A 14,045-nucleotide genomic window follows, 5' to 3' on the forward strand; every position below is an offset into this window, starting at 1 on the left:
AATAAATGGAAAATATAGTTGACCCTGTTTTTGCGTTGCACAAGCTCGTTTTGGTTGCACTTCAACTCGCGTCTGATGCGCTACATATGCTGCAACCGAAATATGTAAGTACATATACATATATGTATATATATGTATATAAAGAGCAATTTCAGCGAGCAACTAGCCGGAGATAAATAACACACAAGTGCTACAAAGGATGCAACATCCTAGCAGAGGCATAGAAAAAATTGCTGCTCTGATAAATATGAAGTGATATATTGTATGAGTGTGGTTTGTGCCAACACACATATGTGTGTGTATGTGTATGTGCACCGAAAAATAATGGACCAAGGGAGAGGCGTAAAAAATCAGTGTGCTGTAGAAAAACCGCAAGCAATTTTTAATACTGTCAACGTGACACGAGCTTTTTTCGGTGCTTCAGTTGAGCTGAGCGTCCAGCAAGGCGATTGCCACATGCGAAATGAACTAAATACACAATGACTACACAAATACGTTGTGATGGCTTATGCACTTAGATTTGTGTGCCTGTGTGCATATTGTGGTTGAAAAGTGGGAAAATTTGTGCATGGCTTAGCACATTTCACTCCAACACATTTATATATGTATGTTGCACACACACATACATGCATGCATTTAAACATTAATGTAATAACACATACATGCGCCAGTTTTCACGACGTGTAAAGGATACGAAATGTGATAAGTTTTCGTCTATGCAGGCGCACACATACACAGACAGACTTGTAGCCAAAGGAGGCTTTTGCGCAAAAGTTTGTCGCCACAGGCAGCAAAAGGTGCTTTGACTGCATAGTTTTGACAACTTAATGCTTGCTAAGTTTCACTTCAGTTTTTATTTTGCTCAACTAAAGCACATCAATTTCATGTTGGTCATCTTGCCTGCAACTCAACCCAAAATTATGCTCAGCATATTCAGCTAACGAGCCACTTCAAACAGCTTTGCGGTCATGCCACTCAAGTCATCATCGAATTTAATATTATGCGCCTCAATGAGTGCTTTTACACTGCTTAGGCCTAAATTATGTTTGATTAGCTCTCATTTCGCATTCTACTGGGAATTTTGTTATACCAACCATTAACAATTTTCATCACGTGCGTTTAGCTGGTTCTCTTTTTCGAAATGGACATTGAAGTCCCCCAATATATTTGGTAAATTTTTTTTTTATTATACATATTGCTTGATAAATTGTTGTAAAATATTTTAGTTATTTTTTTCTGCTTCAAAATAAATCAAGGGCTTATATTTACCAATTCTTTTTCGATAAAAATTATTAATTTAATTCTAAATTTTCTTATACTTATTTACATTGCAACAAAAATTTTTGTAAAATTTTTTATTTTTAATCATTGAAATTATTTTTGCATACTTTTAGGCGTTTAATCTTTTAAGTTTACATTTTAGCATGCTTTTAGGCGATGAGCCCGGTCAGTTTAACTTTTATTAGCTTAGTGGAGCATATATAAATTTTTCATTACTAAAAAAGTACTTTTTCATTTTTTCAAAAGTTATTGCGTTAAGAAAACGGTGCAAGCTTTGATTCACATTCGTGTGCCAGTGTGGGCGTTCTGCGTCGTCCGTAGCAAATGGTAAAACTTCCCAGCCGCTGTTTTCCAAATAACTTTTAATCGATCTTACATAATGAAGCCGAGCGTTCTAATAATGGAAAATTATGTCCTCGTGTCAAGTTGCAAGTTCGAGCGTATTTCGACAATCGCATGCTTCAATCTGATGAGTGGGCATTACCTTAACATCATGGTTATTTAAACTTGCTGTTGATTTGGCTGTTCACATACGATTGTTTACGCTAAGGGTTGTCGTAATATATCCATTTTTCATTATCAGTCTAAATGCTTTGCAAAAGCGACTTCTTTTTGTGGCATTCAAGCAGTATTTCTGACAAACAAAATCGTATTTTAATGTATCTTGGCTTCAATTCATATGGCAGCCAAATCCGTTGCTTTCGAATGTATCCGGCCACTTTTTTGAAATGGCTGCTTGAATGAATCCCAAAGATTCTGCGAGCTCTTCTTGTGTAGCAGGTGGACTGTAAAGTCTTTTTATCGAAAAAAATACTGTTAAAACCATGGCTTGGCTTGATGAACATAATTCGAACTCTGCACCAGCAAAATCAACCGCTGAGAAGTGGTTTACGAAGTTTATGCACGCAGTGGTCGCGCCAAAGAGGGTCGGATGATAGAACTTAGTGAAGTTATTCGAGATAGCTGAGGCTCCAAAGATATCAAAGAAACATGTTGGATTATTATGAATGAATATTTGAGTATGTGAAAGCTCTTTGTAAAGTGGTGAATGAGGAATGGCTCCATAATTTCACACTAGAATGCAATCGACAGTCATTTTTCAATATCACGTTTTAATCGACTGCCTGTCGATTGGACTTAGAGACTAAAAACAAATTGTATTGTAAAATTGGTATTGATAAATCATTTGACCGGTACAATCGTAGTATCGCACTCGATTTTTATCCAAAAAATTTTGTCTACATTAGACAGCAAACTTCTGAGCTCGGCTGTTACTATTATTACATAGTTATTATGTTGTGTTAAGCGGTTGGAAGTCGGCATTTTTGAAGCGATTTCGACAAATCTTCATGTTAACATATAAACAGCAAACCAAAAACATGCAATTTAAACCATTTTTAAAGTAGAACAATATAACCACAAGGAAGTTTCTCATTGTACCGAGTTCACATTCAACTTAATTTAAAAACAATAACCTGAGTATAAATTATCCCTTTTCTGTTAACCCTTTCTGTGGTAGCCAAAACAATTTCAACAGCATGTTAACTTGTTAAATTTAAATTGCAAATAAAAGGCGTACGCCTTACAAATTAGTGGCAACATTTTTGGGTGCAAAGGCATGCTAATAATATTACTAGGAAAAGTTGTAATGCTACGGTCGACACAGCACATCGCTGGCAAAGAACATGACCAAAAGTCATTTTATAGCATTTTCATATATTTAATAGATAACATACACCTTCACCTTGCCATTTAAATGTTGCAAATAAAACACCTTAGAATATCATAAATTTCAATTAGAAATATACAAACATTTAATTGCGAAAACATTGCTAAAGGATTGTGAAAAGGAGGAGAATTTTACTATGGAGAGGGAAAGCGTGCTGGTTCTTGAATTTGTGCATGTGTGTGTAGCTGTATGCATGTTTACTTAATGCCCACAACATTTATGTTTATATTTATTTACCAAGACTTTAGCGGTGTACGTGCGTTTATGCTAAATTATGTGCTAATGTGTACGTGCATGTGTGTGTGTGAAACTCTACCAAATTATGTGTTAATGTTAATGTGTACGGCTCTTCATACGAGTATGCCATATAAATGCACGTAAAATGATACGTTAACCTTTTTCGCTTTGTAACAAAGCATAACCGTAGGCGCTTAAACGTACCATTAAGCGATGAAACGTTGAAACGTCAACAGCGCTAAACTTCTACACCTACACAAACAAACAAGCAGGCTTTTTATACACCATTTCCAACCCGCCTGAATTTCTTGAATTTCTATAAGGCAACAGTCAGCCTCAATGAACCGCTACCTCGCTCTCTCACCCACTAACTCCAGCATAGCACCTTAGATTTTTATATGTATTACGTGCATGAAAGACAAACTCTATCCTTTGGGTTAATTGTAGGGCTGCAAATGATATGTACGAAAACGGTTAGGCGAACCACCGAGCAGCGAACCGCCTCGCTCCAGACAGGCACAACGTAATTATGCGTGCCAGCATGGTAGTCTGCTTGAAATACTCCAATCTTTGTGTCATATTGTGGGCTAAACCTTGACAATAACCTCAACTTGGTGAACAGTTACAAACTATGGCACCCTCTGCACTCAGTCACTCACTCGCAAGCGTAGCCATTTCAAATGAACTGTCATGCAGCATTCATATTCCGCCCCCACAAACAAGCCGTTGCAGTGAGTTAAAGTGTAGTAGTTCTGAGTCAAGTAAATGTTGGTTGGTGAGTCAGAAGTTGAGTTGTTGTATGCTCAAAAAGTTTTCCACTCAACACCCGCACGAACAAACAAAAATATACTATGTGTGTGTGGTGCATACACAGACAAACACTTAAAACTTTTCCGGCTTCAACAAGTTTGCTATGCAAGAAAACTTCCACTGACGTTGTGGCAAAATAGATACAACAGCAACAAAAAAACAAGAAAAAAGGAAAAGAAACAATAGGCACATGAAGCAAGTTGGCATGCGATACGTCGACCGGGTCACAAACTTGCCGACAAACCGAATCAAAACGCAAATGCGAACGCAAGCCCAAGCGCGGTCTCGAACTCGGTCTCAGCCTCAGCTGGTTCATTGTCGGCATGTCAGCGGCTTAACGCATCCACCTCAGCTTGTCAGCGTCAGCGCCGGCACGAACGCTTACGTCAGGCGGCTAGTAACTCGCATATCCTGTACGCCGCTTGCCTAATTGGATGTTGGGCTGCCATACAATTCGGCTGGCTTTCACTCGGTTTTTCTTTCAGTTGTTTGTTAGGCTGAGTGTGTATCTCATTTTTGTTTCTCAATTTCGTGTGACGTTTCGGAAAATGTTTGCTGGCATGGTTGGTTTGCTGGTTGGTTGCTTGGCTGATTCTTTGGTTACTTTGACAGTGTAATGAAATTCCATTTTGTTGCGCAGCAGCCGGCTCGCCAGCCACATACATACTTGCATACATAAGTTTTCGGCAATTCAGACGCTTTCAAAGATCGCCGAGGATGTGGAAGCAGAAAAAGTAGTAACAACTACGCACACGTGAGCCCACCCTTCATATTTCGCAGGAAGAGAAAGAATAAATTAGTGCTTAGAAATAGATAAAACGAGATAAAAATAAAAAACAAGTAAGGAAGGGCTTGTAGAGCTAAGGTCGGTCACTCTAAATTTTATCAAAAAAATGTTTCTTAGTATAGAAATCGTAATAATTGATATATGGAGTAAGGAGCACATATGGATCAATTTCTGGCATCAATCCACATAATTCTAAATTAATATGTCTATTAAAATATCTTATTTATTGAACATTATCTTCGGCACAAAATGAAGCAGAAGCTCGAAAATCATCATATTGGAGCCAAGAGAAGGCTATGCAGGTTGAACTGGTTTAACTAGTTTATTCCCTTGCGTGACCTTCGTTAATCCATAGCTAGTTATCGCTTGATCGCTAGTTTGACTTGAAGTGATCCCTACCTTACAACGAACTGGCGCTCTAAGCTGTCCAACTCGATCTCTTAACCTCTCCTAACCTAATCTGACCCCTGGTTTGACTTTTCTGAACCTCTAGTATGACCTTATTTGACCCCTAACGTGATCTTACTTAGCCATAGTATGATCACGGTTATCCACAGGTTTGACCACAAATAACCCCTAGCTTCACCTCTCGTGACTTCAAACTTGACATAATCTGACCAGAGGTTAGGTTAGGCCACGTATTGACCAGTTTTGGTCCTTTGCGATACCTGATGTAGTTCAGTTGCTAGGTCCAAGAGAAGTAGTCATCCTTTAAGATGCCTGCGCTTGACGCGGATTTTAACAGACTCTGTCTCATTAACGATACCTCCTCCAGTGAATCATACCGTGGGAAAGCAGATGCTTACAGCGTAGTCTTGCCAATGCGGGACAAGTGCACAAGAAATGCTCGACAAACTTGATCCCAATTGACGTATAGTTAGATTTCGCTTGACCACTAGTTGGACCACACATGTCCCCCAGCTTCATAGCTAGTTTGATTTGGAATGATCCCTAAATTACAACGAACGGGCGCTTTCTAAGAAGTGAGTTTTGTCAGGAGTATTTTTGGCAGCAATTTAAAGTTTTGAAGCATTCTTAAAAATAGTAATGCACCATTTCACGCTAAATTTCACTCATTAATTATTTCGCAATCAAATTAAACAACCCACGCACACTTTTTGTTAGATCTACTAGCAAAATAGAACACTACCGCCATGCGCCAACACGCCTATGCATGCTTATGACAAACAAAACAGAAAGAAAGAACGCTAAACTCATCTCATCAGCAAATTTAATTTTCCTATAAGAAACTTTTTTCTTTTTTTCATTACTTTTATCTCCTTTGATTGCACACTTTCCATCTGTTTACCACTGCTTTTATGTGGCTATACGGAGTTAATGCATTCGTTGTTGTTGTTGCTATTGTTTGCTTATTGTTTCAGCAACAAATGTTGCTACTTTACCGCCACAGCTACTACACATACATACATATTTATGGTCTAATGCTTAACTTCGGCCGTACGTCCGCCCACCAAAAGTAATGAAAGGAAATTATTATTATCTTTTTTTGTGCTAGTTACTATTTTCTTTTCTTTACTTCTATTTATTTTTTTTTCTTTTCTTATCTTTTCTTTTCCACTCACTTATCTCAGTGCTTATTTTATTTTTTTGTTTTTGCTCTACCTTCGTAATTACAATTTCTGTATCGAAGACTTTATAGCGTAAAGTGGGGAGTTGTATGGCGATGCGCGCTCTGCTAGGCTTCGTTGTACCTTCTTCTACTCATTCATTTCAAGCAGCAGGAATTAATTTTCTGCTATGCTTCCTTTCAGCGGCAGTGACTGTGGCGACAGCGTCAAATATTTTCTATGCACACGCTAACGTCGCTATTACGACTGCCTGCGCCATTTCCGTCATAACCCGTTCGGCATAGAAACTATCTACATATATACTTGTGCATAAGTGCACATATATGCCATATGAAATGTTCCCTGTATCGTTATGAATTGCAACCGTGGACGCAGCCGAGAAGCATAGCGATGCTTTGTCATTTTTGTCATCTTCACTAGCGGAAATGTCGGTGATAATTCTCTCAGCGCGACGGACGGATGCATGTCTCCACGCGCAGCGTCGGCAAAACGGCGGTATCATAGCACGACCACGACCACCAGCACTATTTCCTTGTGCGCCGCCTACTTCCTTTTGTGCTGCAAATTGTATCCTTTAGTTGGTGCAGGTAGACGCGCCATAGAAGCCAACCAGCAGTTGTCAGCACACTTTGGTTGTGGTCGCTTTTGTCATTTTTGCTTTATTGCTGTGGCCAACCTGCTGCTTCAGCATGAGAAAAAGCTACTTTGCGCGGTTTAATCCACGGCAATCATAGCAATCAAGGTACAAAAAACCCGATTCATGTGATTATCAGCATTATCATTACCATTTGCGTCCACGGCATCTTCAGCAGGTGCTTTCATAATTTCAGCGTTTATGGTGTAAATGAACCATTCCAAACGCCGACGAAGGCGCCATGAAGAAAACGAAGAAGAAACAGCGCAAAAAAGCTTAAAAGAAATATTTCATCATAGTTTTCATGCAGTCAGCGAAATTATGGAGTGCACGGCATAAGAGTAAAGTGTGCAACAACAAAAAAGTCTGAATACTTTCCACGCCACTCACATACTTTTCGGGGTATTTAACTTTATGAAAATAGTTTTCCTCCGACGTTTCTTCTGTACGTGTGTTGTACGTGTCCCAGTTCGCTGCACATAACCACAGCAAGACGTAATCATACCGTTATACATACATATGTATGCGGCACCTTTAGCAGCTACACACCACATACAAAGCATTGCTGCCGCCATCCAGTACAAGTGCACGGTGCTGCGGCTACACCCACTTTATTGAATAAGCTCGCACAATATGGTTTTCATATGAGCATGAACAACTGAAAAACCGACAATTACAGTTTGGTGTGAGTGTATGCGCGCCACAAATTTTATTCATATAGGCTTACTGCGAAAAACTGTAGATATTTTCATGCATACCTATTTTACACAGTACATCACTTAAGTCCACCTCATTTAAATTCACTTGCCAATACTCAATTGCAGGCAGCATTCATACAATATTTTGAGCTACTTGTGCCTATCCACATGCTTATACATATGTGCTCGCACCCAAGCGTTTTATAGACAGTTGAATGGCATTGACAGTGTGTAGAGGCATTGCAAGACGGCAGTTGCAGCAAAGCATTGTAATTTTTTAAAGCCTGACTCTGCAGCACCACTTTGCTTTGTTTCGCAGTTGGCCATGCAGGTGTTCAAACGACCCAACCACCGCCTACCACCCAACAACGTCAGCAGCGTTTCATACTGGTGCATAGCTGGAATTCTCTTCAACCCATCTTTATTTTATTTACTGTGCTGAGTTTGAAGTACTGTTTTATTTTCTGCTTTTTGGTAGTGAAGTGTGAATGCACTTAACGCTAGAGAGTTTGAGTATGAATTGCTCTTCGATGAAAGTAAATAAAATCGTTGAAGAAATAGTGAAAAGCAATTATGAAAATATTTCGTTTTAATTAAATTTGATATTTACTTAATTTTGAACTGCCTCGAAGGTGGGAAAAGTTTTGAGGTAATATGCTTTGGTACAACTAATGCTATATTTATAGCTGAGAAGCACAAAAAGCATAAAAATTACTTTACATTTTTAGACACATACAAGTATGTACTTATATCTACTTATATCAAGTCGCTTCTAAAGTTCGCAAAAAGCGTTGACGTTCTGTACGCCAAATACTTCAGCTCAAATGAGACTGAACCTCCATCTGGCATTATTAAGGACCAGTAGGTCTATGTATGATGTGACAGCCGGCCGGACGGGGTGTGTCCTCATCGCCATGATTTCTACCCTCATGGTCATCTGAAAAATAAACCTGCTATCTCAAGAAGCTACAAAATGGATTTTTTTTCACAAAATGGCGGCTACTCAAAAATAAATACCGATTTTTTCACTCATTTTTTAACTTTGTCGAATTGTTTAGTAATTTTACAAACTTAAATTTTTCATTTTTTGTTGCTTCCTGTGATAGAGATCTCTTTAAAGAATATTCATACATTTTCGGGTGATTAAAATTTGAGTCATTCTGGCAGGTGCATCGAAAAAAGTAGTTTCGAGAAAAACTCGTTTGAAGTTTCGTCCACAGCTCCAACCGGCCCATTTTACATGACACTAAAACGACTATAACTTTCGATAAAATCAGAGTTTTGAAAAATCAATTTAGGGAGATATTCTTGAATATCCAAACTATTGAATTATATAAAAACAAAAAAAAAATTTAATTTTTTCAAATTTCTAGACTAAAATACTCCCTTAGAGCGTTTTCGTGTGAATTAAAAATAATCGACTTTTTTCATATTTCGAAAAAATAAAATAAGTTTTTGAGCTACAGCTTTCTAACTGGACTATCAAAGTGCTGCCAGGCCAAATAATTTAACTTTTTTGGGTTAAAATTCACCTATTATTTAATGTTTGAGTTCAGTTTAAATCCAGGTGCGAGACAATTTATCATCATTAATGAACTGTTGACAGCAATTTTTTGTAAGCCTAAAGCCGTTAATAATAAATAATTTTTCGAAACCTTTATATGCCAACATGAATAATTGATGATGGCTGAATGAAATAAATTCAACAATATTCACATTTACGTAATTAAATATTTACATGCAAGCAAAAATGAAAATGGAAATTTTAAACTAATAAGTATATACCATACGTATTAATTTCAATGCATTTTTTAAGCATAAATATTAACACACGAACAAAAGTGTTATAAATATACATATACATATTTATATACCTAGGAGCTTATATATTAAAACATTAAAACGAGTTAAAGGACTAATTGGGAGTCCATGCAAATCAATCGTGCAAAAAGCACTTTATTGTTTCTAAATATGGAGATCTATACACTTTGCATCTACATACAATATCCATTAAGATCTATACACTTTGTATCTACTTACATGTATACCAAACTATCCATACCTATGGGAAGTTTTCCGAGCATTTTTCAGGCAGAAGACTTTGCCATAAGTCGGTGCATAGAGATAAAACTCCAACGCAACTATCGCAAGGAATATACAAGGTCTGTCGCAAAAGAAACATAACTTTTTAAATATAACTGTTTCTGGTGGCGCCACCTATTGATCTCTCGTTCACATTTCGTAAAAATTTTAAGACAATTGGATAACTACAATCGATGTTATCGATCAAAAAATGACACCAGCTTTTGGTCATCGGTCGTAAAATGCAAAGAGCAAATATTAAATTTTGTTTTAAACTTGGGAAAACTTGTTTACTGAAACATTTCAAACGATGAAAAAAGTTTATGGTGATCAGTGCCTATCCCGTAGTAATATGCATGAGTGGTTTAAGCGATTCCAAGAAGGTCGTGAGGACGTCTGTGACGATCTGAAGTCGGTCGTCTTCAGAAGTCAAAAATAAAGACAATGCTGATTTGTTTTTACGATTCCCACCTGGCCAAACGATTAATGCTGTATTTTACCTTGGTGTTATGAAGCGTCTTTTGTCACGCATTCGTCGTGCTTGACCACAATACCGTGAGGCAGGGTCCTGGCCCCTGTTGCACGGTAATGCGCCGTGCCATCGGTCGACGCTTGTCATTGATTTTTTGACAAAAAACTCCATATTAACCATTAAATCACCCTACTCACCTGATCTGGCATGATTTTTACCTATTTGGAAAACTTCATTTGCCCATGAAAGGACACTGGTTTGCTATCCAAAAGGCGACGACCGATATTCTCAAGAGCATTCCGAAAAATGACCTTAAACACTCATTTGAAACACAAGGAAACTTCTTTGAATAAAAAAATATAACTTTTGAAAAATATTAATTTTTTTTGTTTTTTTTTACAGTCCTGTTTTTTTTGCGACAGACCTTGTATAACCATATTTAGCGACAGTCAAGCGGTACTTAAAACAATATCTGCCAAGAGCTGAAATCGTTACTGGTCCAAGAGTGTAGAGAACGACTAAATTGTCTAGCGGAACGTAACAAAATGCACCTCATCTTTGTGCCCGGTCACAAAGGTACAGGTTGATGAGCTCGCCCGCTCCGAAGCAACCACTAACATGGTAGGAACTGAACCCTTTATCACGGAGGGTCCTCATACCATATAAGAGCTGGTCTGCAAGGAAGAAGAAATAGGCAGAGAGAGGTATTGGCAACAACTCCAAGGCATTCGTCATGCAAAGTTGCTAATAAAGGGTTATAACTTCAGCAGGTTTAGCACTTATATAACATGGGCCTAGCTTCTTGTACAAATTGCCGGTTCACCGCTAGGAGCCAGAAACTGCAGAACACCTGCTAATGCATAGCTGCAGACGCAGAATAAGGGATCTGGGATCCATATTTTCTAATAGAGATCATATCGCCTTACTAACATCTAGCTGTATATTGGAATTTATCAATATGCTGGGGCTAGGGTTTTTGTGATTTAGGAGAGAGCACAATAGACCTAAGTTGGGGTTGCAATCCTCATCTACTATATATCTTATCTTATTTTGTTTTGCATGCGTTTAAACTAATTTTTGAAGCATTCTGATTGAGGTATCTCAAAACATGCGTTCCGAACACATCAACCGCCTCTTCAGGTATCTTAAGTTGCCAGATTGCAACACTAGGATAACTAACTATTTAAGACATTGATTTACTGTATTGTTTTTACAGGTAAAAACTATCGAAATTAAAAAAAAAAACGATTTTTTTAAGCATTTCACACTAGGTGTGGCACCTTAAATAAACTGTCGTAGACTGTCCGCCCACAAATTTAGATTTTCTGTTATTTGTACAATTGTTTTCAATTTCTTAAACATTTAATTGCCAATCGACGCTTAACCTAAGAACTTACGCTGTGATCGGCTAAATTAACCCATTGACTTTAGATGTTAACACATTGCACAGAGTCAAGCAACGAGCAACAGATGAGTAAGCAATGTTACGGACGAAAAGCAGAATTAAGAATAAAGAAACAAGCATCGAAAATAAACAAAACCAAAAAAAAAAACAACAACGAAAAATAAAGTGTAACACTCACTGCTTTAATCAAGTTCAAGAAACCAGTTCGGAAGCAACAAGCGTCAAGCGTCATTTCAAATACCAACCGTCACACTGCTGATCAGCTGGCTTATTTCGTTGACGTTGCTTTGTGGATACCTTTATTGGTTGTGGAGCAGAGAGTGGGAGTGCTAAAGTAAGTGTGGAAAGCAATGCATAGAATGCTGGAAGTGCATACATACGATTATGTATGTGTGGGTACTGAAACACTTGATTACTCAACATCATTCAATGGAGTTACAAAGCAAATAGGTAAAGGTTTTTCAACACATACAAGTATATGTACATATGTATGTATGTTCAAGTGCATGTACTGTATCGTGTATTGACTTATTGAAGCGCTAATTTGCTGTTTTTCAATTACAGTAGGTAGATAGCAGTCGCAACCCAACAAACAGACATACCTACTTAACAACAAACAAATAAACTCGAAGCTGCAGTGAAGAGCGCACGAGAGTACCGCAGAGAACCAGTGAGCTGGGTACTGAATAGGGTCTATAGTAGTAAACTTCATATAGGGAAACCGGCTACAAGTGTGCAGTCAACACATGCACATACAATACATACACATACATACGCACGTGTGGGCACGAAGGGACGGTACTTGCTGTTAAACAAAAATGAGTATTAAGTAGCAATAAAAAATGAATAAAATGAAATAATGATCAACTAATGCCGGCCGTTTCATTTCGCTTCGTTTCGCTGTTGTACATATAGAGTCTAGTACTGGCGAATCAGTTCGAAAGTGAAGCGCAAACGAATCGAAAGCAACAAGTTGCTGTTGTCGCAGTCACAAACGCTTTCGTTGTTGGTTTATTTAGCAGAAATAAGTTGAATGTTGTCGTTGCTGTTTGTGCGCTTGTCAACGTAAATTTCGTGCAAATAAAACGTAACGCTGTGAATGTGTGTGTTTATATCGGCCGTTAAATTTTCATTATTATTGCTGCAAATGCGGGTTGGAATGGGTGCATTTTTGTCGGTCACAAAGTGTATGTAGCTTTGGCGGTTCATTGTGAACTAGAAACATGCAAAAACACATACGCATACATACATATATAATTTTGCTTTTTTTACAATGCCAAGAAAAAGTATAAATGTAGTAAATGTTTTCCATCTGTTTTGTAATTAGCAATGAAACGTGACGTATAAATTTATAATATATTGTATTGATGTGCGGTTTGATTAAGCTTGTATGATTCATAAAAATAAACGGTATACGCGATACAATGTAAAAAGGGGAGATCAAAAATTTCATGTGAAATAAAAATAGGTGTGAAAAATAGTGCGAAAACGTGTAAAGTAAAAAATTAAAATAATCATAAGTTTTTATGAATTTCGAGGAATAAAAAAATCGTATATTGTAAATTAACTAAAAATGAAATAAATAGTTTAACAAATGTAACGCCGCCGCTAAAAAGCCAAAATTTTTTTCAATACTAAAAAAATCATATAAATAAGTTTGAAAAAAAATATTAATAATAGAAATTAGTAATAAATAATCAAAATAATAAAAATATAAGATATAAAATAGTTAAAGATAATAATTAATATAATTAATAAAATAATTAAGAAAATTAAAAAAAAAATAGTGAAAAAGAAAAAAATAGTCATAAATTAAAAATAAAATAAAATAAATAGTCTTCAGTATTAAAAAATCGTATAAATTAAATAAAAAAACATATAATAGAAATTAGTAATAAATAATAAAATTAATAACAAATAAAATATATATAATAATTAAAAAAATAAAATATGTAGTGAAGTAGAAAAAAATTATTTGTTTTTATATTTTCCAAACTCAACGCGTTCGCCAAATATTTTCTGGTCCCTTCAATTAGTTAGTAGCACAACAAATCAAATATTTTGCATTTATATGAAGCTAACTACAACATTTTGTCAAAAATTAAAAATTTCACTTAAGGATGGGGAAGGGCACAATAGACCTAAGATCACGGTGCATTCCTCATTTATTAATCTAAGAATAGGCAAATATTGTACAGTATTGTGAAGAAAGTGCACAGTTCCAAACTAAGTTTCAGCAAAATATTACATTTTTGTGAAGCCAACTACAACATTTCGTCAAAAATTAAAAAATTGCACTTAAAAATTGGCAAATATTGCAC

The 14,045-nt window shown here is 36.8% G+C and overlaps 1 protein-coding gene and 1 long non-coding RNA gene across 8 annotated transcripts in view; both read left to right on the forward strand.

Annotated features, from left to right (window-relative positions):
- The window catches only part of LOC126761642 (neuronal membrane glycoprotein M6-a), a 69,041-nt gene that overhangs the window by 30,960 nt on the left and 24,036 nt on the right, over nt 1-14,045 (forward strand). Inside the window, exon 1 of one of the 7 annotated variants that reach the window (XM_050477992.1) lies at nt 12,677-12,911. The exons of 2 other annotated variants lie outside the window; for them this stretch is intronic. The gene's annotated coding sequence lies outside the window, so the exon portion shown is untranslated. 4 more of the 7 variants (XM_050477991.1, XM_050477993.1, XM_050477995.1 and 1 more) reach the window with 4 other exon arrangements.
- On the forward strand, nt 11,802-12,595 carry LOC126761651 (uncharacterized). The gene is made up of 2 exons (XR_007667384.1): nt 11,802-12,174; nt 12,289-12,595. It is a non-coding gene; the product is annotated as an uncharacterized LOC126761651 (long non-coding RNA).

The sequence above is a fragment of the Bactrocera neohumeralis genome, chromosome 6 (assembly GCF_024586455.1).
Source record: "Bactrocera neohumeralis isolate Rockhampton chromosome 6, APGP_CSIRO_Bneo_wtdbg2-racon-allhic-juicebox.fasta_v2, whole genome shotgun sequence".
NCBI lineage: Eukaryota > Metazoa > Arthropoda > Insecta > Diptera > Tephritidae > Bactrocera > Bactrocera neohumeralis.